Source organism: Cavia porcellus, unplaced genomic scaffold, assembly GCF_034190915.1.
Source record: "Cavia porcellus strain 051 isolate PalLab524CR breed Dunkin Hartley unplaced genomic scaffold, mCavPor4.1 scaffold_1, whole genome shotgun sequence".
Lineage (NCBI taxonomy): Eukaryota > Metazoa > Chordata > Mammalia > Rodentia > Caviidae > Cavia > Cavia porcellus.
In genome coordinates, this window is record NW_026947484.1 from 47,860,823 (window position 1) to 47,886,142 (window position 25,320).

General features: G+C 36.4%; 1 long non-coding RNA gene across 3 annotated transcripts in view; it reads left to right on the forward strand.

The window, feature by feature from the left end:
- Nucleotides 1-21,425: 21,425 nt before the first annotated feature.
- The window catches only part of LOC134475838 (uncharacterized), a 29,824-nt gene continuing 25,929 nt past the window's right edge, over nucleotides 21,426-25,320 (forward strand). For all 3 annotated transcript variants that reach the window (XR_010047126.1, XR_010047128.1, XR_010047127.1), the window contains exon 1: nucleotides 21,426-21,787. This is a non-coding gene — a long non-coding RNA (uncharacterized LOC134475838). The remainder of the gene's footprint in view (nucleotides 21,788-25,320) is intronic.

Here is a 25,320-nt window from a genome sequence, read left to right on the forward strand (position 1 = left end):
GACTCTACCCTAGTGGCACTTCTAGTATTTCCAGTGTGCTTTGAGACTGGATGTCCCCCAAAGCCATGTAGCTCCTATGGCTTCTCTCTTGGACTGATTTTTTAAAAAAAATTATTTGAAGAAAGACTAAACAAAACAGAAAATGGGTAGAAATAATACATACTTTCAAAGAAAAAATAAACAGTAAAAAATCACTAATTGATGATTACATATTGTCCTCATACAAATAGCTGTTCAAGATACAAAAGTGAAACATGCAAAGTGGAGATTCAAACAGCGAGACTGCAAATGGTTCTGTTCAACTATCCAACGAAAACTTAGTAATATGGTTATCAATCCTATATACTTAAACATACATGTAGTTATCCATATCTTCATTTATGTTGAAATTAAACAAACCATATCAGGCTAAAATCACTATGAACAAAGAATAATACTTTGCTGGATTTCACATCATGACATTACAGGATCAGCGCCGGGTACGATAGTGTCTCTTTTTCTTCAAAGTATTTGTTCATTTCATCATACATTATAAGATCAGTTCTCATAAACTGTTTATAGGTTCTACACATGCATGAGTCTTAACATGTATTTCTGTCCTTTCTATATTAGAGGGAGAAACAAAACAAAGCATATTCCTAAAAACACATGAAATGAAAAAGACATATAACGCATGTTAGCAGATCATAGAGCCATGAAACTAAAAATTAATGATAAAAGATACTGCAAAATTTCCACAAACACATGGAAACTGAATTACACACTATTGAGTAATCAGTGGGTCACTGGGGAAATTAAAGAAGAAATTAAACAATATCTACAAGCAAATGAAAATACAAATACAGCTTACTGGAATCTGTGGGATGCAATGAAAGCTGTCCTCAGAGGAAAATTTATTGCATTGAATTCCCACATCAGGAAAACAGAATGAATACAAATAAATAACCTAATGCTACACCTCAAACATCTAGAATAAGAAAAGCAAGTCAAGCTCAAAGCCAAAAAGAGGGAGGAAATTATAAAAATCAGAGCAGAAATTAATGCAATAGAGACTAAGAAAATAATTCAAAGAATCAATGAATCAAAGAGTTGGTTCTTTGGAAGAATAAATAAAATTGATAAGCCCCTAGCCAGCTCATTAAAAAAAGGAAAGAAAAAGCTAAAATTCATGCAATAAGGAATGAAAAAGGTGAAATCACTACAGACTCTGTAGAAATACAGAAGATTGAGGCTTCCAGAAGAACATGGCGGATAGATAGCAGCAGCTTCGGAGGCTCTCTGAGAAACTGTACTTGAATCCAGGAATGGTGTTGGGCAGGAAGTCCTAGGCAAGGGGAGATATTCTTTGCCAACCCAGGAATGAACTAAATTAAGAGAGACCAACTGGAAATGCAATCCCGGTGTTACAGCAGGAACAGATAAGGTCTCAGCGCAGAAGCTGGACCCCGCGCCACTGGAAGCTGCAATTTGAATTTCCTGCAGCTGCTGCTGCGTCCTGGTCGGCACGGTGGGGAGAGAGGTGCGAAGGCTCTGAGAGTGGGAAGCATTGAATGGAGTTGGGAGCGAAACTGGCTGGGTGCCCTGCATCGACCTATGGTGAGTGAGCGGATCAGGGATCCTTCCATAGAGGAGGCTTCAGCAGAGGACATACTTGGACTGGGCAGACTACCTGGAATGAGATGCTGCAGTGACTTCAGTCACATATCCCCCTCTCAAGCGGGATTGGTGGGGAGTGCCTGGCCTGTGTTATGCCGCTGGCTGAGACCCAGTAGGCTAGCCCAACCCAGGTCCCAGTGCCTGGAGGTGCGCCTAGTGGTGAGGCCTGCGGTAGGTTCACCTGGAGGGGCGGGCCCGGCATAGACTGCCTGGTCTATACCTCCCTGGTGCACTGTGGTGGGTGAACACCTAGTCAGCGCAATTCAAACAAACTGTGGCCAACAGGGAAGGAAGCTGGGCCTCCTATATATGCTTATATATAAGGAACAAAGAATATGGGAAGAGGGAGCAACAAGAAAGGGTCCTCAGCCCCCAATCCTGAGAAACATGCAATAGCAGACATGGCACCAATGGACATAAAGTGCTATCTCCAGAGCCTCATAGACATGTTCAGGAATGAAGTTATTAATGACCTGAAGCAAGACATAAGCAGAATAGAGAAATGCTAAGCACTGCCCAGGAAAAAACAGATGGTGGAATGGAAGAACAGAAAAAAAGGGGAGAACTGTTTGATGGAGAAAATAGAGAAAACATAGAATACGTGAAGCAGGTTCAAAGAGATTTCCAGGAAACTAAAAACTCTATCAAAAACTGGCATAACAGCTTGAAAGAAACTAAGGATAGATTATCTGAACTGGAGGGCAGATTTGTAAGGTGGGAGCATGAAATGAAAAACTTCTTAAAAATAACAACAACAACAAAAAAACAAACAGCAACAATACAAAAGCTAGAAGATGATAAGAGGATCTATAACTTAAGAATTAAGAACATAAAAGAAGAAGTGGGGACACAAACTAATGGACTACAAAAGCTATTCACAGAAATAATCCAAGAGAATTTCCCTAATTTAGCAAATGGTAAAGATACTCAGATATATGAGGCATACAGGACTCCAGCCACCTACAACCCAAACAGAGCTACACCCAGGCATATAATAATCAAAATTCCAGAAATCCAATATAAGAACAGAATATTAAAAGCCGTCAGAGACAAGAAACAGATCACTTACAAGGGAACACCCATCAGAATTATAGCAGACTTCTCGGCACAAACCATCAAATCACGAAGAGTGTGGGGGGGAAATAATTCAAGCTTTGAAAGATAAGAACCTCCAGCCAAGATTGATATATCCTTGCACAACTGTCCCTAGAAATTGATGGAAAAACAAGGTGCTTCCAGGATAAAGAGGAACCAGGGGAATTTGCAACCACCAATTCAACTCTACAGAGAATACTGCAGGATAGTCTAAAAATGGAAAATACCAAGATTCCAGAAATAGTGGCAGAAAGGCCACAATGAATGGAGCAGAAAATGAAATGAAGAAGACAAACTGACAACAAATGACAGAAAAAGAGCTCAACAGAAATGAGGCAGAGAAAATCGGATGGTAGGAACAGCTATTTTGGAGAAAACAAGACATCATAATTGCTAGTGCTGATTTAGTATCATCTTGTTTTGAGGTCCCATCAAACTTGTATTCTTCTATCTCCATCGGTCTTAAAAGGTTGCATCTTATTGGATTTTACCATATATGATAATATAAGCAAAAACTTTTATAGACAAGGAGTTTATACAGAAACCATTGTTCATTTTCTGTTAATTGGTTCTAAATACCCTGTAATAATGTCACTCTCTTGAATGGTTTTATAGCGTCTTGATATGTTTGGTGCCACAGTATACGAAGTTATACTCAAAGATTTCAAGGAAAGAGACAGTATGGTAACTATTTTTATGTCAGGATATCTTGTGGTGAAACACTATTTTGCTTAAATGGTTATGTTTTGACCTGCGCTGTTTTGTTGTTATGCCCTCTTTTATCTCAATCCCCCTTTTTAAAAAATTATTTACTTTTTTCTTTTTCTTTTTTAATTAAGGGAAAAATAAAAAATAGCAGGATACATTATAGTAACCTATTTTGATTTCCTATTAACTTGATTTGAAATCCTGTATTGCCCTCACGGTCTTGTTTTGACTGATTTTCCTCTATTCTGCTTTGCTTGATAGTACGAAGTTCGAAAGTATAGGCAAAACTGTGAAGACAATAAGAATAATTATGACTTCCATTCCGGTTGACTATTATTTTCTTTTAAAATCCTGTAATGTCTCCAATGCTTTCGTTTTATTCTTTACTGTTTAGTTCAATTTTATTATAACTGGAAATTCTTCTTAAAATAGCAAGAGACAGTTTGGTAACCATTGTTGATCACCTTATATTTTGTTTTTAGATTATCTATTATGTCCATCCTTTTGATTTGACTGACTCTGTTCTGATATGTCACATTTGGTTTTACTTTCTTCAAAAATAGTAATAAGAACTTTGGCAGTAATAAAACCCAAAATGTGTAGTTGTCTTTGTACAAAAGGAAAGAAAAGAAAGTGCTCTAAATGTTATAACTGCATATATGTTTAAGTGTATAAGATAGATAACCATAATACTGAGTGTTTTTTGGATCACTGAACAAAACTGTTTGCACTCTCACTGTTTGAAAGTCCACTTTATATGCTTCAATTTTGTAACTTGAACAACTATTTCTAAGATGAGAATATGTAATCTACTAACTAGTGATTTCTTATTGTTTATTTTTTAAATTTTGTATTACTTGTACCCTTTTTCTGTTTTTTTCTTTTTCTCCTTAAATAAAAAAGAAAAAAAGAAATACAGAAGATCATCTACATCTATTTCGAAAACCTCTACTCTCATAGGTTTGATAATACGGAAGAGATTGACAGATTTCTAGAAACATCAAGTACCAAAGCTATGTCGAGAAGATGTAAAACTGCTGAATAACCCAATTTCTATTAATGAAATTGACAATGTAATTAAGTCCTTACCTACAAAGAAGAGCCCGGGTCCAGACGGATTCACTGTGGAATTCTACAAGAAATACAAAGAAGACTTAATGCCGACACTCCTCAAACTCTTCAATGAATTGAAAGGGAAGCAATCCTTCCTAAGTCATTTCTGGAAGCAAATATTATTCTAGTACCAAAACCTAAGAAAGACCCAACTAAAAAGGAGAACTACAGGCCAATCTCCCTACTGAACACAGATGCAAAAATCCTCAATAAAATATTGGCAAATAGGATGCAGCAAATCATCAAGAAGATTATACATGACCAAGTGGGACTCATCCCAGTCATGCAAGGATGGTTCAACATATGTAAATGAATAAATGTAATCCACCATATCAATAAAGCCAAAAGTAAAAATCACATGATCATCTCTATAGATGCAGAAAAAGCTTTTGATAAGGTCCAACATTCATTCATGATAAGAACTGTAGAGAAAATTGGAATAGATGGTCTTTATCTCAATATGACAATGATGATCTATGACAAACCAACAGCCAGTATCATACTAAATGGCCAAAAACTGAAGGCCTTTACCTTAAAATCAGACACAAGACCAGAATGTCCCTATTCACCACTCCTATTTAATATAGTACTGGAAATACTAGCCAGAGCAATTAGACAAGATAGAGAAATAAAGGGGTAAAGATAGAAAAAGAAGAATTTAAATTATCATTATTTGTGGAATACATGATACTCTACATAGAAGACCCCCAAACCTATATTGAAAGACTCCTAGATATAATAATTAAATTCAGTAATGTAGCTGGATACAAAATCAATACTCAAAAATCAATAGCATTTATATACACTAATAACAAAATCAGAGAGAGAGAGAGAGAGAGAGAGAGAGAGAGAGAGAGAGAGAGAAATAAGAGAAGCCACACCCTTCACACTAGCAACCGAAAAAAATGAAATATTTAGAAATTATTCTCATGAAAGAAGTGAAAGACCTATATAGGGAAAATTATAATACACAGAAAAAAGAAATTGAAAAGGATCTCAGAAAATGGAAAGACATCCCTTGCTCATGGATAGGAAGAATAAATATTGTGAAAATGGCCATTCTCCCAAAACTCTTATACAATACAATCCCAATAAAAATACCATCAATATACCTCATGGATCTAGAGAAATCACTCCTCAAATTCATCTGGAACTAGAAGAGACCTAGAATAGCAAAGACAGTTCTAAGCAGCAAAGACAGGGCAGGAGGCATAACAATCCCTGACTTGAAGTTATACTGCACAGCAACTGTAGTAGAATCAGCATGGTACTGGAATTAAAACAGATCCAAAGATCAATAGAATAGATTAGAAGATACAACCACAACTGCAAACACACTCAGCTACCTTATCTTTGATAAAGGGACCAAACAGGTTCACTGGAAGAATGACAGTCTCTTTAATGAATGGTGTTGGAAAAACTGGCTCTCCATATGCTGAAAACAAAAACTAGACCCATGCCTATCACCACGTACTAAAATAAAATCTAAATGGATTAAAGATCTGAATATTAAAACAGAAACACTAAATCTTTTGGAAAACATATTGGGTAAAAACCTTGAAGACATAGGAGTAGGTAGAGAATTCATGAACAGGAATCAAACTGCATGGAAATACTTCCCAGAATCAGCAACTGGGATCATATCTTATTAAAAAGTTTCTATACGTCAAAAGAAATCTCTAGCAAGTGAAAAGAAAACCTATAAACTGGGAAAAATCTTAGTGAACTCTCCCTCAGACAAAGGAATTCTGTCCAAAACACATAAAGAATTAAAAAAAATCAGACCCCCAAAATTCAAGGATCCAATCCAAAATTGGGCATCTGAGTTGGATATACAATTCTCAGATGAAGAAATACAAATGGCAAATAAATACATGAAAAAATGTTCATCATCATTACTCATAAGAGAAATGCAAATTAAAACCACACTAAGATTCTATCTCACTCCAGAAAGAATGGCCAGGATCAAGAAAACTACTAATAACAAATGCTAGAGAGACTCTTCGGAAAAAGCAACTCTTCTGCACTGTTGGTGGGAGTGTAGAGTGGTGCAACCATTGTGGAGGTCAGTCTGGAGATTTCTCAGAAAGCTGGGAATGGAAGTCCCATTTGTTTCAGCTATGCCACTTCTAGGCATATTCCCAGGACTGAAAACATTGTACCTCAGTGATATATGTAATCCATGTTTATAGCAGCACAATTTGTAATAGCCAGATCTTGGAAACAACCTAAGTGTCCATCAACTGAGGAATGGATAACAAAGTTTTGGTATTTTTATACAATGGGGTACTACTCAGCTATAAAGGATGATCACCTTGAGATATTTATAAATAAATGGACGCAGCTTTAAACCATATTCATATGTGAAATAAATCAAACTCACATGTATAAATACCGAATAGTTTCCCTAGTGTAAGAAATGGTAAGAATACATAAAAGTATGTGGTAATCATGATTCCCCATTATATTGCTTTGAAACCTTGTAATGTTTTCATTCATTAAGTGGATCTGTTTTTATTCTGGTTTGTTTGATTTTATTGTCTGTGATGGTATGAACAGCTATTTTGAAGAAAATAAGACATTAGAATAGCCAGTGCTGATTTAATATCATCTTGTTTTGAAGTCCTACCATGGTTTTGTTCTTGTCTCCATCAGTTTTATCATGTTGTATCTTATTGAATTTTATTATATGTGATGGTATAAACAAAATTTTTTATAGACAAGGAGATAATATAATAACCATTGTTTGTTTTCTGTTAGTTGGTTCTAAATACCCTATAATACTTTCATTCTCTCGAATGGTTTTACACTGTCTTTTTATGTTTGATACTATAGTATATGAAGGTATACTCAAATATTTCAAGAAAAGAGACACTATGGTAGTTACTGTTATGTTGGATTGTCTTGTGGTGAAACACTATATTGCTTATATTGTTTTGTTCTGACCTGTATTGTTATGTCCTCTTTTATTTTAATCATTTTTTAAAAATAAAAAATAAAAAGAAATAAAGTATTACACTACTGGTGTTAGATTAATCCATCACAGCACCATAAAAAGTATCAAATACCAAATAAAAAGGGCCAAATTTCCAGAAGCCCAAAACCTTGAGGGCGAAAAATATATTCATACTCTCCTTGATTCTTTCTTGAAAATATAACCCTTTCTGGATTCGTACAGAATTTCACTCATGCCTTCTGAATGTTACATGGCATCTCTTCTTTGTATCTTCAATCTAACGATTAAGTATAAATACATCACAGCCAGTGCATTCATATATCTGAATTTCCCAGAGCCCCTAATGTGGTACCTCCATTGTAAAAGCATTCATAAAGGAGTGTCAGAAGACTCTATCTCTGGGGTTAATGTGGGGAGGGCTTACCATTGATAAAGAATGTGGCAAAGAAGATTGCTATAAGACTGGAACATACCTGTTTCATTAAAGCACTCTTCTTGCATTACAAACAGAGCAAACCAATGCTTCAGCATGGCAAGAGTTTCTTTCAATTGGTGCATCATGCATGAGACTTTGAAAGGAGATACCTCACTATTTAGAAAACACTTAAGATTATGTTTCTGCCTTTTGAGGATAGCTAAAAAGAGGTGAGGACCACAATGATAATATTTACAGAGGTTCTCCTCAGTTGCAATCATTTTTTAATTTTATGAAACAATAAAATTTCACAACAAAATAAAATAATGATAGTACACTGTATATCACTGTCTTCAAAACATTTACTCAGAGTACCATAAATAGTAAAGACTATTGCAAAGATAAAATAAATGGATAATATTACAAAACTTCCTTTTCAATGAACTAAGAGAAACTAGTAGTATGAATGAATCTTGAATACAGTCTTGATCCAACTTGACAATTTCTCAGGTATAATGTAATTTGGTTTCTGCTCTCAATCCTCAAGATTTTCCACCACCTTGGTTCTCAGAATAAAGTTCCAATCCCACAAGCAGCAGTTCATTCCCTGTTGTAACCATTTAGAAATGAAAAACTTTAGACCCTCCTCCCAGGTCTATGGAATGAGCAACTCTGAGAATGAACCTCAGTACCTCTGATTTGAAAAGACCTCGGGGTGATTCTGCTGAGGCTGGTGTTAGAGCAACCCCTCCGCCCTGCCCACCCAACCTCCTGTGTACCAGTGGGTCAGACGAATCACCTGGGAATGGGAGCCTGGGCTCTTAGTGGAAGAAATGAATGTTTGTAAGGAGGTAATGAAGCCTATTTTATTTCACCTATTAAAATAAAACATCCTAAAGTTCTCTCCAGTAAAACAAGACCTTAATTATCAACTTTAATCTTAATACTACATGCCAGGTCTGCTAAGGGTAGAATAGTGCTTAGCTGGACTCTGTAACTTGATCTGAGGACACTGAGCTGAGCCAGCCTAAATCAATATTTTCCTTCAATGATTGCCACACAGAGTTTAGGAAGATGATCTGTAATGTATAAATTATTTAAAAAAATATGTTTAGTTTTTAAAAGAAAACATCCGCCTTACAAGAGGCCTTACCTCTGATGATTTACCTGATTTTCTCATGTTACAGAGGTTTATCAGTCATTTAGTGATATGATCAGAGTCACAAACTAAGTTGTTACTGTCCGTGAAGGGGCCCTTGTTCTAGGGATTCTACACATTTACATTTCACCATTTTCTTTAAGTGACATGGATGATAAGTCTTGGTAGATCAAAGACAGGACGTGACCTCACCTTCAGGAATTCACAGTCTGATGATTCACAACCATTTGAAGATCTAATCCAGTATCAGCTGAACACTGGAAATATGCTTATCTATGGTCTTGTCAAAAAGATCCTAGGAAAGTCTCTAAAACCCTATGGTATCCATGAGAATAATTTTTGGTTGTAATAAAACAGAAATCTATTAAATTAGCTTAAGTAAAAAGGCGGGCAATTGCTTTAAGTGGAGTTAAAGGAAAGATGGACAAGCAGACCTCAGTGGGGTAGGAGTGGGGTGTGGAAGACCTTTCTGGGTCTCTCCGTGGTCTGATTCTCTTAGCTAGCTTGCTTCATTCTTCTTTAGGGGAATCGAATGCTGACTTTCTGTTACATCATGCATGGGGGATTTAAAAAACTACAGCAGTGATGAGCTTTAGATATTGAGTATGGGAATGTCCACGGAGACTCTCAATAGTCATCTTTTTTAGTTAAAAAAAAAGTTTTACTGAGCTAAAACATACAAGTGAACAAACCATAAAATTCATTTTTAAAGCATACAGTTCAGTAGTGGTCTTTATCTTCATCATTAATTTATTCTTTATTTAAATTTGTGGCCTCAACATCAAGATGCAGGACACTTCTCTGATCATTCATGGTCATGTGCAGAGTGGGAAAAATTTGGGTCACCAAACAAGCACGTTCCCAGAAGGAGCTGAACAAGTTGATGTTTGGTTTCATTGTTTCAGTTCTCATCCCAAACTGTCACTTTAATCATCTATTGAGCTGTGCCTTGTCTTCCAGTACATTTTAGTACTTTTTTTGTTGGTGATTGCACTGTTTACAATAGCCCATAAGTGTGCTGAACTGCTACCTAGTGTTCTTAAGTGCAAAAAGGTTGTGAGGTAATTCATGGGGAAAAATATGTATGTTGTTAAGTTTGGTTCAGGCAGCTGTACAGTGCTGTTGGCTGTGAGTTCAGTGTTAATGAAGCAACAGTACAGTGTACCCAGAAACAGAAAAAGGAAATTTGCCAAATTTGCCAATGTGTAAACAAGGTCGTCCCAGAAACTGCTAAAGTAACATCTGTGGCTGTGTGAAGCTCTGAAAAAGATAGAAATAGGGCTGAATTTGTAGATGCATGAGATGAAAACTGATTAAAAGAAAGTGTACCAGGCAGCATTATTGTAGGCTCAAAATTTAAAAACAAAATTAAGGTCATTTAAATCAGGGTCAGAAAAATATCAAACTTTTCCTGACTAATGTTTTGTATACAAAAAGCCTGCAAGTAACTAATTATAAGAAATACGTATTGGGGGTCAGGGTTGTAGCTCAGGAGCTGATCACTTGTATAGCATGAGCAAGGTCTTGGGTTTGATTTCTGGGGTAAGAGGGGTTCTGTGTCCGGGTGTGCATGTGTGTGTGCGTGTGTGTGTGTGTGTGTGTGTGTGTGTGTGTGTGTGTGTGTTTGAGTGAAGACAAACACATAGACACTATTGTAACTGTAACACATAGTAATCACTAATTAGATGTTTCTGGCAACTTTATAGAACATGAATAATTAGCATTAATTTCCATGAGAAGCAAATGTTGACCAAATCATGCCTCAATCACTACTAGGTCCAGAATATTTTCATCATCCCTGAAAGAACTCTACACTCCTTAGTAGTCATCTCCCATCTTCCTCTTTCCCCAAACCCCCTGTAACTGCTGATTCGCTATCAGTCTCTACGGATTGCCTTGTGTAGACATTTCACATAAATACAACCATCCAATATGTCCTCTTGTATCTTGGTTCATACACTCAGCATAAAGTTTTCAAGGTTCATCAGGGTGGTATATACTGCAGCTTCCCTTTATACATAGTTTCACCTTGAGTGGTTTCAGTTACCTGAGATAAAACAGGCAATGAAAATATGGATGCAAAATTCTGCAAATAAACAACTAATACATTTTAAGTTGCCATGCTGAGTAGTGAGAATTTATGCTGTCTTGCTTTATCCCGCCTGGGACAGGAATCATCTCTTTTTTCTGTATAGTTATTTTGTATGTTGTATATACTACTCACCTCCTGGGAGCAGAGAAGAGAGGAGAGGGGAGGAGAAGGAAGGGCTGAGACTGAGAGACTACATTTGTCACCGGAGAGGGTCCTAGGAGGTCTTCAAAGCAGAGATGCAGAATATTGACTCATCTTGTTCATAGTCATCATGGGTCCACTGACTTTTATCCCAGGAAAAAAGCACATGTTAGTAAGAGGCATAAAGGGATTTATTTAGGGAAGCAAAGCACGTAATCTAGAGTAGAAGGTGTGCACATTCTTTTCTGGAACTAGGAAAGTTTATGTTTCTTTTGAGGAAGTGGAAACCTAGGGAATTTATGAATCTCTAGGAAGTTCTATCTTGGTCTTAGTTTGTGGGACAAAATCTACACTCTAGGAGGTCAATGGCCTATTTTACAGGTGAAAGCTATGAGCCCAGTTTTTCTTTTTCTTTTTTTAAAAGATAGGTGATGTAAGCATTTCCTAAATTTTCTCAGTCTGTTTCATTTTCAGATTGGGTTTCTGTTTTTCACTTTTTTCATCTAGATAATTTATGGACATAAGGAATTTTGTGTGTGATGAGTCTGGAAGAAAAGAGGCATAAATTAACCTGGGCAATGCCAATACAGATCATGTTGGGTAACTTTGTGGTGCAGTTTTCATAAAATAGATTTTTATTTTTATTTATTTATTTGTTTATTTTGAAGGTAGTAAAATACTACAAAACAAGATGGAACAAAGCCATTCGAAACAATGCAGGGAAATTGGGAGGACTTGTTGCTTTCTTGTTCAGCCCCCCCAAGTTCCAACATGGCTGGATCTCAGGAGACGCCGATTTGTTCTCTTCCTGGTAAAATAGATTTTTGCTTTTTTTTTTTTTTTTTTTTTTTTGGTAACTAGTAGGGATTGAACTCACAACTTCATGCTTGTCAGGCAGGCGCTTATGCCATTGAGCTAAATCCCTGGCTTAAAATAGATTTTTAAAATCATAATTTTTTGGTCTTCTTTCTGTATTTATTTCTTCTATCTTAAACTCACATTCGTATGACTTTTATTGTGGTTGTTTTATCTTATTATTGTTTTTGTGGTTGTTTTATCTTATTATTGTTGTTGGTAACATCTTACAGAACCTATTTTGTAAATTAAAATTTATCATAGATAGGCATATACAGGAAACTAGTATGGGTAGAACTTGGCACTAGACATGGCTTCAGACATCCACAGGGGTTCTTGGAACCCCTGTTTCTTCACATAAAGCAGTGGGTGAACTACTGTGTCAGAAACCCCTCCTCCTTTTTTGTTAACTACTATTCTATTTATTTATCCATTCATTGGCTGAATGACATTTATGCTGCTTACACTTTTTGTCATTATAAGTCACGTTGACATGATTGTTTCCCTACCAGGGACATATTTTCATTTCTCTTGGATGCATACTAGATGTGGGTTACTGGCTCCTGTAACTGTGTTTCACGTTTTGAAGAACTTCTAAGCTGTTTTCCCAAGTGGCTGCGCCATTTCTCAGTCCCCCCAGAAATACTCAAGGGTTCACACCCACTCTGGTTATGGTTGTCTTGTTTTGGTACTAGGCATCCTAATATGTATGAAAGCATGTCTCCTGGTTTTTATTTGCGTTTCCCTGTGACTGGTGACGCTACGTGACAGGGCTGCTCCTTTGAGGGTTACTTTTGCGCCTCTTTACCTCTGCACTTCAGCAAGGTTGTCTCCCCTCCCTAATCCTTTTGGTGACCCTTTCCTTTTGCCCAGCATTCTAAATTCAAGGGCTGGGGATATAGCTCAGCGGCACAGCGCCTGCCTGGCAAGTGCAAGGTCCTGAGTTCGATTCCTGGTACCTAAAAAAAAAAAAAATTCTAAAGAGCAGCCTACCTAAATGTCTAAAACGTTAATGGCTAAGTGATATTTATTTAAATGTACAGAACCCAGAACCTTTGGCGACCTCCGTAATGCCCCTACTTTGTTCTTCATTCTATGGACCAACTATCATGCAGCATGTAAATTGTGAAGTTTGATTTGCAGGAAAGCAATCTGTCTGCCTAAAGAACTGCGATAACTATCCCCAGGTGGTCAAGAGCCATTATGACGCGCTAGTCTGGGAAGAAAAAAGCGAGACATATGCCTGGGTGACAAAGACCCCGCTTAGTGCACAGCCTTCTGGCCGTGTTCCCGTTTTCCCACCCTATGAAAGGCGCTCCTTCAATCCTACACAGGTGGAGTTTGAAGGAATAGTGTCTTTATATTCTCAATTTTGTGGCCCTTTAAATAAAGGCAATTCCTTTCTATTTACTTACACCTCCAAATATTGGCCTTTAAACAGTGAGCAGCCCGAACATTGTTCTGATAGCGGTAGCTTTTCCAGAGTTTACTGGCCATTTGTATTTTTTCTTTGGAGAAATATCTATTCAAGTACTTTTCTCATGGTGAAAGTTGGAATGTTTGTCTTTGTATTATGAATATAAAAGTTTTTCATATATTTTAGCTACAAGTCCCCTATCAGATCCATTAGTTTCTCCATCTTTTAAAGAGGAAAAAATAACAATAAAACAGAGTTTCAAAACAGGTTAGTGTGAGAGTTACAATAATTAATACATTGTGTACTGTTGTCTTTGTAGTAGTTATTTAGAGTACAAGATATTGGTGTGAAATTGTGTCTAAATATTAGCATGAACCATTGTTTTCAATGAACTAAGAGAAACTAGCTGTATAGCTATTTTAACTATCTTGTGTATAACTATATTTTTTCTTTTTCTTTTCCTTCCTTTCTCCTTTCCCCATCATAGCTTGTCTTTTCTTTTGAGCAGTTTCTTCCCAAGTCACGATATCTATTGTACATTTTGAATCTATTATTTTTTTAGTCCTGGTGCCAAATTCTCACTGGTTTATGTTACACAAGTGTGCTCTTTGCAGATGATGGCCTAAGATGGGCAATTGCCACTTGCATTGTCATGAGAAGTGGGGCAAAGAGCAATTCTTGGTGCAGACAGTTGGTTAGGGATTCACAACATTAAATTATTATTATAGGGGCCCTTTTTCTGTCCTCATCGTGACCTGGGAAATTTATATTTGTAATCACATGGAAACATTTTTGGAATTCTGGAGTTAATTCTAGTCTATCATCTCTAGTACAACCCATGGTAAGAATAAAGACACTGAGACACATCTATAGTTATGGGCAGGCAATGGGTCTGAGTCTGGCCTACGTGAAGGTTCATGGAACAAAGGCCTTGACTGAGGGCCTAACTAAGATTTTATTAATTTGCGATGTAGGGGGTGGCTAGAGGCTGAGTGACTGTGAGAATGGTGGGAATTATGTGAGTGCTGTGAGGTGGGCGAGCTTGGAGGCCAGAAAACACCTCTGCAATGTGCAGAGGGAAGGACATGCAGAAAGACCAATCTGCCTAACATGACTGAGGTAGCATTTAATGTTTAGGGGCCAGTGCTTCAGCTCTGATGTGCAAAGCTTTTCTGCTCTGGGAAGTCATAGCTTCTTATCTTGAGGTTCAAACCCAGTTGATAGCATGGAGTGTTGGTTTTGCATCTCCCTCGGCTCAACCATTTAGTGAGACACAGAGATGGGTAAGCAATGATTATTGTCTGGCTTCAAAGATTGCACATCAGCACCTCAGCTAGCCCTGCTTACATTGCATATAGCCAACTGAAGGGAGGAGGAATTGGCTTATCCAGCTCTGTACACACCAGTACATGGAGATAGGGCCAGGTTTAACCAAAGTGGAGGTAACTGCTCTATACTGAAGGAGAGCCATCTAGGTGGTCTTCTATACAATTATGCCATTTTCTTTCATTATAGGGATGGACACACAACTACTCTGGATATTATAGATTGTGAACACTCAGAGAATCATGGATAAATGGCTGACACTGACTTTTTATGAGAAAATGCACTTCTTTTTTATTTTTTAAAAAGCAAAACAGAAAAGGGGTAGAAATAATACAGAATTTCAAAAAAAACCTAAGAAGTTAACACTAGCTAACATATTGCATATTATTATCCTAGAAGTAGTTATTCAAGTTACAAAATCTAAGCTTATAAATGAACAGACAATCAAACAATGACAGTGCAAACTATTCTTTTTGATGAACTAACAGAGAATTAGTATTATGGTTATCTATCTTGCACACTTAAACATACATATGTTATATGTGTATATACATATATACACCTACAAGTTGTTTCTTTTTGAGCACTTTCTTTCCCTTTCACTATTATAATATGTATTATGTATTTTGGATCTTACTATTTTTTTACTTCTTTACTACATTATTTTTTACACTACAGAGACAATATGATATTTACAAATGTGAGTCTGATTTATTTCATTTACGAGTATAGTCTCAAGTTGCCTCCATTTACCTATAAAAGCCTCAAGATCATTTTTTATAGCTGAGTAATATTCTATTGTATAAAAATAGCATATCTTTTTCATCCATTCTGCAGTTGATCGACATTTTAGTTGCTTCCAAGATTTAGCTATTACAAATTGTGCTGCTACAAGCATGGGTGCACCTATATCACTGTGACATGACATTTTCAATTTTTGGGGGGGGAAAATACCCAAAAGGGAAATAGCTGAATTCAATGGGACTTCCAATCCTAGTTTTTTGAGGAATCTCCATGCTGATTTCCACAGTGGTCGCACCAGTCTACATTTCTACCAACAGTGGAGAAGTATTCCTTTTTCCTCACAGTCCTGCCAACATTTTTTATTGGTTGATTTCTTGATGGCAGCCTTTATTTCTGGAGTGACTTGGAATCTCAATGTTGTTTTAATTTACATTTCTCTAATGACCAGTGATGGTGAACATTTCCATGTATTTATTTGCCATTTGTATATCTTCATTGGAGAAATGTGTATTCATCTCAGATGCCCAGTTTTGAAATGGGTTTTTGAATCTGGGGGGCCTGATGTTTTTCAGTTCTTCATACGTTCTAGATATAAGTCCTTTGTCTGAGGGACAGCTGACTAAAGTTCTTTCCATTCTGTGAGTTTTCTTTTCATTTTGTTGGTGATTTCTTTTGACGTGCAAAAACTTTATAATAAGATGAGACCCCAGTTGTTGGTTCTTTGAAGTACTTCCCATGCAGTTTGCATTTTGTTCATATACTCTTTGCTTACCCTTGTCTTCAAGATTTCTACTTACCTTGTCTTCCAGTAGATTTAGTGTTTCTGTTTTAATATCTAGATCTTTGATTCATTTTGACTGTAGTTTAGTGCATGGTGATAGACGTGAGTCTAGTTTCAGTCTTTGACCTGTGGAAAGTCAATTTTTCCAGCACCATTTATTAAAGAGGCTGTCTTTCTTCTAGTGAACTCGTTTAGCCCCTTCGTCAACTATAAGGTGGCTGAGTGTCTTTGTAGTTGTGTTTCAATCTTCTGATCTGTCCCACTGATTCTCAGGTCTATTTTTTTGCCAGTACTGTGCTGATTTTATCACTGTAGCTTTGTAGTATAATTTCAAGTCAGGGATTGTGATGCTTCCTGCCTTGCTTTTGTTGTCCAGTATTGCCTTTGCTATTCTAGGTTTTTTCTGTTTCCAAATGAATTTTTGAAATGTTTTCTCTAGATTTGTAAGGTATATCAATGGTATTTTGATTGAGAATGCATTAAATCTGTATAATAGTTTTGGGAGTATGACGATTTTCACAATGTTGGTTCTTGCTAACCAACAGCATGGGATAGCTTTGAATTTTCTAATATCCTCTTTAATCTCCTTTTTTGGAGTAGTATAGTTTTCAGTGTATAGGTCTTTTACATTCTTGGTTAGGTTGATTCCTAAGTATTTCATTTTTTTGGATGCTATTATGAAAGGTGTTATTTCCATAATTTCTCTCTCAGTGAGTTTGTTGTTTATGTATAAGAATGCTATTGATTTTTGAGTGTTGACTTTGTATCAAGCTACACTGCTGAATTTGTTTATTAACTCTAGTGATCTTTCAATGGAGTTTTTGTAGAGTATCATGTCATCTGAAAATAGAGATAATTTAACTTCTTCCTTTCCTATCTTTATTCCTTTTATTTTTCTCTCTTGTCTAATTTCTCTGGCTAAATATTTTCAGAACTATATTGAGTAGAAATGGTGATAGTGGACATCTTTGTCTTATTCCTGATTTTAGAGTGAAAGATTTCAGTTTTCATCCATTTAGTATACTATTGGCTGTTGGTTTGTCATATATGGCCTTTATCACATTGAGGTAGATACTATCTCTTTTTAGTTTCTGTAGGTTTCTTTTTTTAAATCATGAACAAGTGTTGGACTTTATCAAAAGCTTTTTTCTGCATCTTTTGAGATAATTGTTTGATTTTTGTTTTTGGCTCTGTTGATGTGGTATATTACATTTATTGATTTGCGTGTATGTGAAACCATCCTTTCATTCCTGGGATAAACCCCACTTGGTCGTGATGTATAATTTTCTTGATTATTTGCTGCAGTCTATTTGCCAGTATTTTATAGAGAATCTTTGCATCAATGTTCATTAGTGAGATTGGCCTATAGTTTTCCATTTTGGTAGCAGTGTAATACTTGTCTCCAGGAATGAGTTAGGAGGATTGCTTCCCTTTCAATTTCATTGAAGAGTTTGAGGAATATTGGCATTAAATCTTCTCTAAATTTCTTGTAGAATTCAGCTGTCAGTCTATCAGGACCTGGGCTTTTCTTTGTTGGTAAGTTTTTAATCACATTTTCAATTTTAGTAGCTGATACTAGGTTATTTAAAATTGTTATATCTTCTTGAGTCATACATTTCCAGAAATCTGTGCATTTTATCTGTTTTCTACCCTATGTAAGTAAAGATTTTCAAAGTAGGTATTCATGTTCTTCTGAATTTCCATGTGATCTTTAGTAATTTATCTCTTTTCAGTTTTTATTGCATGAATTTGAGTTTTTTTCCTTTCTTTTCCTTGGTAAGGTTGGCTAGAAGTTTATCAGTTTTGTTTATTCTTTCAGAAAACCAGCCCTTTGATTCATTAATTCTTTATGTTGTTTTCTTAGTCTCAGTTGCATTAATTTCTGCTCTAATCTTTTTGATTTCCTCTCTTTTATGAGCTTTGAGTTTTACTTGCTCTTTTTTTCCGAGAAGCTTGAGGTGTAGCATTAAGTTGTTTATTTGTGCTCATTCTGGTTTCTTGATGTGACAATTTATTACTATATATTTTCCTCTTAGGACCACTTTCATTGTGTTCCATAGGTTTTGGTATGTTGTATCTGCATTTTCATTGAATTGTAGGTATTGCTTACTTTCTTTTTTAATTTCGCCTCTAACCCACTGGTTGTTTAGAAGGTTGTTATTTAATTTCCATGTATTTATGCAGATTTTGCAATTTCTTTTGCTATTAATTTCCAATGTCAGAGCACTAGGGTCAGATAATATGCATGGGATAATTTCATTCCCTTTACATTTACTTAAGAATGTTCTATGGGCTAATAGATTGTCTATTTTGGAGAATGTCTCATGTGCAGCTGAGAAGAATAAGTATTCTGATGTGGTTTGGTGGAACACTCTGTAAATATCTACTAACTACATTTGTTTACAGGTTTGATTCAGTTCTGTTATTTCTTTGCTGACTTTTTGTCTAGTTGATCTGTCTCTTTGTGACAATGGAGTATAAAAGTCCTCTATTATAATTGTGTTGTTGCTCATTTGATTTTTCATTTCTATTAGTATTTATCTTATATAGTAAAGTGCTCCTATATTTGGTACATATATATTTATGATTGTTAGCTCTTCCTCTTGAATTATTCCTCTGACAAGCCTGCAGGACCTTTTTTAAATCTTTTTTGATCATTTTTGGTTTGAAGTTCACATTGTCTACAAACAGAATAGCTACTCTTACTTTTTTCTGAGTTTCTGTTGCATGGAATATTGTTTTCCAACCTTTGACTTTTAGTCTATGAGTTTCCTTTTGAGTCAGATGTGTTTCTTGAATACAGCATATTGTTGAATCCTATTTTCCTATCCATTCTGTCAATCTATTTCTTTTAATAGGTGAATTGAGGCCATTTACATTGATGGATATAATTGATATGTACTGACTCAACTTTATCATGTTATTTTCCTGTTGTTGGTTTTCTGCTTTTCCCACTGGTTTAATTGCTTGCACTGTCTGGTTGTTTCTTTATACTGTTGTTCTGGGAGCTGTGATCATTTTTATTTCTCTCTGGTATGTCTTTTAGTACACTTTCTAGGGTTGGTTTGGTGGACATGAATTTCTTCAGTTGTTCTTTGTCATGGAAGTATCTTACTTATCCTGTAAATTTCAAAGAAAGTTTTTCAAGGTACATCAATCTGGGTTGAAAGTTGTTTTCTTTCAGGGCTTGAAATACTTCACTCAAAGTTGTCTTGACTTGAGGGTTTGTGCTGAAAAGTCTGCTGTAATTTTAATGGGCTTTCCTTGATAAATGAATTGTGTCTTTTCTCTAACAGATTTTAGTATTCTGGTTTTATGTTGCATGTCTGGGATCTTAATTATTATATGTTCTGGGTGTAGATTTAAAATGCAATTCTTGAATTATAAATGTGATTTAAAAACCTAACTTTTAAATGAAAGTGTGCAAACTGTCAAGAAAATAGTGATATTTGAGGATCACCCAGTTTTAAACATTTTAATAGAGGAAAAGTAGAGAGCATTTATGAAACGTGTTATCTTCTTCAATAACAATCCTTATTCAATTTCAGAGGCTGCTCAAATAATGATTTTAAAATAGCATTGAAGAGGTACAAATAGCATTGTAAAGGTATGATGCACAATAACACAAAAAAAGAAGAAATTTCAAATTTGGTATACATATGTACTTCTAGAAGATACACAATATTTCATATCAAAATATACCTCTGATAGGTGGATAATTTTGAGCTAAAGGCAAACCATTAGATTTAGGAGAAGCTTTTGTATTTCCCTAATTATTTAGAAATAGAGCATGAGTTTCTGTTTTTAAATACAGGAAGTTTCCATTTATAAAAGCGAATTCAATTTTTATACAGTTCTCCTTGCCAGGATGTCAGCTAACCAGTTGTCCAAATGACAATTCATCTGAGAGACTCTTATCTGTGTGACAAGATAAATTTTTCACACCCCACATTTTCTCCTTTCTCTTGCCTGAACTTGTCGCTCCCACCCAGAAGATCCAAGATGCTATAAAAGTATATAAACATTCATCATCCTGCCCCATCTTTGAGACCTATTTTTAAAGGACATTTCTTGTATAGGTGCATAATTATGAAGTCATTTTTATTTGTCACTATGTCTTCTATCAATTTGATCTGTGGCCCCCAGCCATTGAATCTGGGGATAGTAGAAGGAAAAACATTTTTTTCCCCTGTACTTTTTTTTTTTTTTTTTTTTTTTTGTCTTTTTCGTTTTTATTGGGACCAGGGATCAAACTCATGTTTGCCTGCTTGCAAGGCAGGCGCTTATGCCACTGAGCTAAATCCCCAGCCCCCTTTTCCCCTGTACTTTAAGGTGAACAATTTTGAGCACATTTCAGAAGAGACCTGTGTTATAGGTTCATCCCTGGAAAGTGGGGTCCTCACTCCTTGGTCCTCAGTTCTTTGTGTCCTCGATGAAAGAATTCAGTGAAGACAAATAGGCAGCCTTGCAGAAGTACAAGAAGAGTGTATTGTAAATTAGACAAATACATATAGAGTCTACCTTTGAGCAAGAAGGCGGACAGTGCTATGGAGGCATTTGCACTGAGCATGGGCCTGGGTATATTTTTAGGCACATGAATGTTACTCCTGGGGTTCAGGGAACTCTGGTGATTATGATGTTTATAGACATTTCTCTTGGGGCTTATTTGGAATGTCCATAGCTCAAAAATGTCTTCCTTGCTCTTTTCAGGTGGTCCGTGTTCCCTCCTGGGCCTAATTCTGTAAGAATTTAAATCAACTCTTAGTCCAAGGAGAGAGGGTCTTTGAAAAATGCTCCTGTTGTTGATATCACTGGGCATAGGCTATGGGGCCTAAGAAGGCTGAAGGCCAAGTTTTGAAAATAGATGGTCAGGTGGCGGATCATTGGAAGGAGCTCACAATGCACACACAGCCCTTTGTCCCTCAGGGCTGCCAGTGTCTAACTGGCTGCCAAACATCTTACATCTTTGTTCTACTAGACTCAGCGAAAGAAAGTCTAGCTTAATTTCATTCCTTCTCAGCACAATTTCTGCTTTGGTCTTAGCAGTGCTGTGAGCTGAGTGATGCTTTCTCTTATGTTGTATTTTTTCATGTGCTAAAGTTCTAATTCCTTGCACCTCAAAATGTGACAGTGAAATGAAACAAAGGTCTTGAGGATGGGCTCTAGCCCAGTATGACTGGCATCATTATAAAAAGAGGGGATTTGGAGAGAGACACAGAGTCGGACCATGTGAGGGCATAGAGAATGCACATGGACAAGCCAAGGAGAGAGACCTCAGGGGAGACCAACCTGCTGACACCTTGATTTTGGATTTCCAGGCTCCAAAATTGTGAGTAAATAAACCTCTCTTTCTCAGGCCACACATTCTGTGGGACTTGACTTTGGCAGCCTGAGCAAATTAATATATTTAGTGTTGCTAAAGGGATGGGGTTTTTAGGTACCAACTTTTCCCATTTATCCGAAAAGGAATATTTTTATTTTCATTTTTGTGGTTCTCAGGGAGAGCTGAGCTGTAACCGCATCCCTTGTAAACTGTTATTTTGAGACAGGATCTTGCTAAGTTGTGCAGGCTGGCCTCTAAATTGTGACTCTCTTGCCTCAGCCTCCTGAGTAGATACGCCCCACCATACCTAGTTGAAAAGCAGTATTATTAAATACCTTCAACTCTGTTCTTGTTTCTATGCCAAACACAATAGCTGTCATTAAGGGAACTGCACAGGGACTGCTGCCTGGATATTGTATTGAAAAGCTGCTATGTACAGTAATAAATAACAAAGCTCTTTTAATTTATCATGCAATATAACTTTTTATAACTTTGTACTGATTTCTAAATTGAATTTTTCAATTTAAATTAAATTATTTTTTCTCTTTTAGATTCTCAGAATTTTATTTTTAGGTTCAAAAATTCTTTTTTTTCGTTTTCCTCTAAATATTTCTCCTGGAGAAAGTACACTTACCTAGTGGGGCCGTGGGCCTGGTATTTTTGTGTTTTATTTGGTCAATGGAATTTTTATTTGAGTGTCTGAGATGGGCTAGGTACTCCTCTAGGTGTTGTGGATATATCAGTGAAAAAGAAAAAAAAAAAAAGAGAAAAAGAGAAGAAAACTTTCCTGCTCTTGAAGAGTGAGCACTCTGACAGTAAACAATAAATAAGTAATCAGCATTAGAGAAGATGGGAAATGCTTTGGGAAAAAGAGAGTGGGTGAAAGGTATTGTGACAAGGTAATCAAGAGGGTCTTATTGAGAGGATGCTATCTAAGTAAGTAAGGCCGAGGAGGCTAGCAAGCTGGTCTCGTGCACCTATTAAATAGAGCACAAATATTTAACCAGAGAGACCAGCTGGGGAAATATACTGGAGCAGAAGTGTGTCATGTGTGTCAAGAAACAGCCGCAACCTTCACATTTGCTCTTAGTGGGATGGGGGGACAGTTGTTTTGTTTTTGTTGTTCTACTTGTTTTTTCATTCTTTGTTTTTTAAGCACTGTGATTGAACCTAGAATCATAAATTGTGCATGGTAGCAAGAGCTCTGTCATAACATACACCTCCAGCTCTTGGGGAGCAACTTTTAGGAAGAGAAACAACACTATCTGAAAAGTTAAAAGGGTCAGTCTTGCTGAGTTGAGATAGAGGAGGGCATAGTGCAAAGTGCAAGTGGGGAGGCTATTGCTATAACCCTGGGGAGGGAGATGGAAGCCTGACCAGGGAAGCAGCAGTGGGAGTTGTGCAGAGTGGTTGGACTCAGGATGTATTTTGAATGTTGAGGCTAACATGATTTCTAGTTAGGCTGATGACAGGTAAACTATGCTTCTAAAGTTTTTTTTTGGTGTGGGGAATTGAATAGTGGAGATGCCATCAGCTGAGATGGGAAAGATCAACAGAAAAGTGTTTGTAGAACCAGTTTTGGACACGTTAATTTGTTACTATTAGATGTCCAAGTGGATGATGAGTAGACAACTGGATTCATCTTCACATGTATTAATTTGGACATGTTAATCCTTATAGGAGGCTTGTAAATAAATCTTTGAGTATCCTAATTTTTAAATGAGAAAACTGAGGTATAGAGAAGCTAAGATGTGCTCAAAAATCACACAAGTAATAGGTAATGGAGTTGGGATTTTTCAATATATATATTTTTTATTTGTTTATTGGTGCAATTTAGGTATATAGGATGACCACATTCATTGTAGGGAATTTGTATCTGTACATGATGTATCTTTTTTATTTTCTATTTCTATGTATTGATTATTTACACATTATTTTATTTCTATTTCTATGTATTGATTATTTACACATTATTTTTGAGAAAGATGGTCCTGGATTTGGAAAAAATAGCTAGCTTTAAGAAAGATTGGGACAATCGATAAGCTATAAACTCTGTATTCAGGTTAAATTTCCTAACTTTGAGCATTGCACTGTAGTTATAGTAAACAAACTGAAGTAATGGGAAGGAGTTGTTAGAAATGATGACCACATTCATTGTAGGGAATTTGTATCATCATGTATTTGTACATGATGTATCTAGCTTCTCTGTACCTCAGTTTTCTCATTTAAAAAAGCAAAACAAAAAAGGATAGAAATAATACAGAGTTTTAAAAAAAATCTTGGTTTCCTCTTTTTTTTTTATTTTGAAAGTATACAACAGAACAAGTCAGAATAAAGCCAACTAAGATCGTACAGTGAAATTGGTACAGAACTTCACAGCAGGTTACCCGGATAACAGTAATAGGTATCACAATATATTTTGTTATCTTTATAATAGTTGTTCTTTCAATCCCGTATATCAAAATGAGATGAAATATAGAACACTATAGAACTTATCAAAACAGAATATTGAATAGAGCAGTACCATTAATCAGAAAAGAGCAAAACAGTAATAAAAATATTTGTCTTCAAAGAAATGGTAGAAGGAAGTCCCCCTTATTTGCTATGGCCAACCTCCCAGGAGATGCTCAGATTTCTGGTTTCCACTTGCTAATGGGCAGGGAGGGAGAGGAGGAGGAAGATAGGGGAAGTGGGATATTTGACTCTAGGCCCTGTAGAGTAGGTTCACTATTGCTAAGCAGGGAGGCAGGATGGTCATTTGTTTTCACAGCGTCCTCAGTTCCAACATGACGTGGATCTCAGGAGACACTGATAGTTCTCCCCCTGGAAGGGCTGCAGTGTGCCACCCTGCCTCCGCTTACCAGGGAGGGGAGGTGCTGGCTTGGCTTCCCAGAGTCCTAAGTTCCAACATGGCTTGGATCTCAGGAGACACTGCTGGTTCTCGATTTCCTCTTTTTGTTTTTTCCCTATTCCCAGCCCCTTTTCAAGCTCCCCTTCCTCCCCCATTCACAAAAGTTGATTTTCATTTTATCCTTTCCTCTCATTTTTTCTTTCTCTTCCTTCCTTTCCCCTCCCTCTCCTTCCTTTTTCCTTTTGAACTTTCTTCCTATTTCACAATATCTATTTACATTTATGCTCTTATTTACATTTTCAGTTTCTCACACCAGAAAGATAATGTGATATTTACATGTGTGTCCAGTTTACTTCACCTGTGGTGATGGTCTCAAGGTTCATTCATTTAACTATAAATGTCTCAAGTTTATCTTTATTTATTACCAAATAATATTCCATTATATTAAAAAACACATCTTTTTTTATCCATTCATTTGTTGATGGGCATTGGGTTGATTGCAAGATTTAGCTAATAAGAAATTGTGCTGCTCTAAAAATGGAAGTGCATATATTGCTGTGGTATGATGCCTATAATTCTTCTGGGAAGATTCCCAGAAAGGGAATAGCTGGGTCAAATGTGTTTTGGGGGAGTTTTTTGGGGGATCTCCATACTGATTCCCACAGTGGTTGCATCAGCCTACACTCCC